The sequence below is a fragment of the Otolemur garnettii genome, unplaced genomic scaffold (genome assembly GCF_000181295.1).
Source record: "Otolemur garnettii isolate 467f Iridium unplaced genomic scaffold, OtoGar3 scaffold00078, whole genome shotgun sequence".
Taxonomy (NCBI): domain Eukaryota; kingdom Metazoa; phylum Chordata; class Mammalia; order Primates; family Galagidae; genus Otolemur; species Otolemur garnettii.
The window spans coordinates 9,031,427-9,035,367 of record NW_003852473.1 but is presented as its reverse complement, the minus strand read 5'-3'; the positions used below and the strand labels follow the sequence as shown (position 1 = coordinate 9,035,367).

Genomic DNA, 3,941 nt, shown 5'->3' with positions numbered 1-3,941 from the left:
AACAAATATGTTGGCATGAATGTGGAGAAAAGGGAACACTTCTACACTGCTGGTGGAACTGCAAAACTAATAAGTTCCTTTTGGAAAGATGTTTGGAGAACACTTAGAGATCTAAAAATAGACCTGCCATTTGATCCCACAATTCCTCTACTAGGTATATATGCAGAAAGCCAAAAATCACATTATAACAAAGATATTTGCACCAGATTGTTTATTGCAGCCAAATTCATAATTGCTAAGTCATGGAAGAAGCCTAAGTGCCTATCGACCCATGAATGGATTAATAAATTGTGGTATATGTTCACCAAGGAATATTACGCAACCTTAAAGACAGATGGAGACTTTACCTCTTTCATGTTTACATGGATGGAGCTGGAACATATTCTTCTTAGCAAAGCATCTTAAGAATGGAAGAAAAAGTATCCAATGTACTCAGCCCTACTATGAAACCAATTTATAGCTTCATATGAAAACTATAACCCAATTATAGCCCAAGAAGAAGGGGAAAGTGAAGGGAGGGGAGAGGAGGATGGGTAGAGGGAGGGTGATTGGTGGGACCACACCTACAGTGTGTCTTACAAGGGTACATGTGAAATTTACTAGGTGTAGAATATAAATAACTAATGAAATGCCATGAAGGCTATGTCAACCAGTTTGATGAAAATATTTCAAATTGTATATAAAATCAGCACATTGTACCTCATGATTACATTAATGTACACAGCTATGATTTAATTAAAAAAAAAAAGGACACCAAAACACCAGGCAGAAAATAAAAGACTAAAAGAATCGGAATTTTATTTGTGTTAATCAAAGGACAGTATAAAGAGGATGACCAAGGCAGACCACAGACAGACTGGAAGACTGCAAAGACTTTAGAAAGAAATCCCACTAATCAGTAAGAATATATCTAAAAACCAATTTTAAATGGGTAAAAAACTATAACAGAACCCTGCAAAAGTGAACAGCTAAATAATAAGCATATGAACATTACTAGTCACAAGGAAAGACTCTGTGACCACACTAAATGCTGACAGGTATGAAGAGCAACCAGAATCCTCAGAAATGGTTGGTGGGAATGTCAATTGGTTAGAAAAGTTTGGGGAAATGTTTGACAGTATCTACTAAAACTAAACATGCATTAACCTAGGGTCCAAAATTTCACTTTTAGGTATGTATCCTACAGAAATGATGGTTTTTAATCTACCAAACACATGTTCAAGCAAGGTCACAGCAGCTTCACTGATGAAAACAAAAATTTATAGCAAAGCAGTATATAATTCTTAGAATACCTACATCTATATGAGAAGGGACAAACTACAAATATGTGTACAAACATGGGTGAATCTCAGCAACATGATGTCGAGCAAAAGGAACTAGACTCAGGAGGTGGCTACCAGCTTTACGATCATGGCAGCTCAGACTGGTCAGAGGGCTCTGAGAAGAGTAGTATCAGGATAGTGTCTTAAGTCAGTGACAGTAACTGAAGCCAGGGCTCCAGCGCAGGTCTCTGCCTGTGGTATACTGATGAGCAGAACTCTTCCACCACACACCTCAATTTTGCCTAAGGAGATATATGCAAGAACTTTATTCAAAATCATTGCACCATTAATAAACAAAAAGAAAGAATATTCACACAGAATTTTAGGGTATCCTCTACTGATGGGAAACCTTTCAAGCATTTGGAGACTATTTGATGTTTTAGCCTAGGTCTTCCTGACTACCCAAGAACATGTACCTTGGATTTTTTAATTTCTTTTGAATTTTGCTCACTTCTACACTCTCAACTTGCCACATTGTTTTTCGATGAAGTTGCAAAGCGGATGGTGGCTGCCTTTGAAAGAAGAGCATATCAGCTATATGGTCCAGAAACAAATATACCGTATGAGTTAATGCTTCATGAAGTTCATCACCTGTAAAAGAAAGGAACAGCTGGTGTCATATACTTACAATTTCAGTTTGTTCACCCTTAAGATCTTAGTGATTTCTTGATTTCTTTTCAGAAGTCAGAAAGTATTTGTTAAATCCAGATTTGATAATAAACCTGCACCACTGAAAATTTGCACAGAGCATGTGGACCCACTTATACATAGAATTGTCTTTTTTTTATGTATTTATTTTTTTTAGCAGTTTTTGGCAAGGGCTGGTTTTGAACCCGCCACCTCCAGTATATGGGGTCAGCACCCTACTCCTTTGAGTCACAGGCGCCACCCATAGAATTGTCTTTAATCAAGTGTAATTCAGAGAAATATGTTCATTATCATGTTCTGCATTTACCATAATGGGATGTCGTCACTATTGCTAGAATATTAATATTCTTCTGAGCAGAAATTGAAACTGCACATTTAAATCTTTTAATGAAAGTGTTTAGTTGAGTTTCTTACACGGCATGTATTATATTAAGTACATCACACTCAACTTATTAAATTCAGACTATTTGTAACTTATTATTATATGGCCTTCCCTGTGGCTTAGGATATTTTGAGTAATCATTATATATTTAAAGTAAAAACTTTGATTTAAAAGTACCATTAATGAAGGTTCTCTGGCACTTTAGTTATTTTTAAATTGCTCTTACAGATGGTAGTAGATAATTCAGTGCCACCATGAGGTTAGCTCACAGATAAATAGTGAATTTTGGTTTTGTTTTTGGTACGTAGTCCAGAATAGCTACCAATTTCCACTAATTTCCAGCCTTCTCCCAGGTACTTTGGCTGCTCTTTCAGTAATGCTACTTTCATGTCAAATTTTGTCTATAACTGGTAGGCAACAGATGAAGATGAGTTGCTTAACATGTCTTCAACAGTATGCATCCCTATTTTCTATTTATTGTATGTACTCACTTTCAATAATGTATTTTAAACTGATATTTTTTAAACAAATCAATGTAAGGACTGAAAGAACAACTTAATAAAGTTAATTTGTTTTTAAAAAGAAGAAGAAACTAGACTCAAGAAAGTAGGACAATGGTTGTGTCCTCCAAGAAGCAGGTGCGGAGATTGAATTCAAAATGCAAAAGATTACCCCGAAATAGAAGTGAGTAGGGAAAGCCTATAAGCCTGATATTTGGAGGGTGAAGGATGGAAAATGGGGTAGAAAAATACCCATTCCTCAGTGCAGCTCTAGGAAAGTCTTGGCCAGCCCAACAAAGAGCTTTAGTACAAAGTTAACCTATAGAAGCTTCTGTCACTGTCCAGAAATGGCCAGCCCTTGTGCCACCACCATGTGCAATCATTGCTACTGTATAGAAAGGGCAGGATCTTGCTCAAAAGCCAGGTGGGGCCTGATGCACATGCATCTGGAGAAGCCAACTGACTGCACTCCTGCAGCAGGTTTTGTCCTGAAGGAGATTGGAATCATACATCACCATGGCTGCCACCGGTACCTGCCACGTGATTGTTACTACAAGAAGTCCAAAGCTGTCACATGTATCCTGCAGTGACAGGGATCAGAGGAACAAGGGGATTCCACTGGGAAGTCCGCTGGGTCCCAAGAAATATTACCATCTGTATCTAGATGGTGGTATGTGAGTATATGCATTTTTAAAAATTCAATAAACTATACACCTAGTGGTTATGCCATTTGTGATATGAAAGTTATAATTTTACTAAAAGGGGTAGGGTGGAAAGAAGATTGATTACACATAGTCCTGACTCCCTGGGGCTGTTAGACTAAGGAGTTAATCACATGCCTCCTTTTCAGATTTAAGAGGTTCATAAAAGTTATTTCCAAAAAGTGTGAAGAGTTTTTTAAAATATCCTCTTCATGATATGGGCAGGATACAATAACTGGAACAAATTCTCATTGCTTAATTATAAATAGAAAACTACTACATCAGGTAGGACTTTTAGCTATAACAGAAAACACAGAATCATAATAAATAAGATGAAACTTATGTCATCATCACCTAAAAGTGGATCAGCAGGAAGTCCAGAGCTGCC

General features: G+C 37.1%; 1 pseudogene; it reads left to right on the top strand.

Moving 5' to 3' along the window:
- The first annotated feature begins 1,410 nt into the window (after nt 1-1,410).
- On the top strand, nt 1,411-1,919 carry LOC111726748 (annotated as a pseudogene).
- The last annotated feature ends 2,022 nt before the right edge of the window (nt 1,920-3,941 follow it).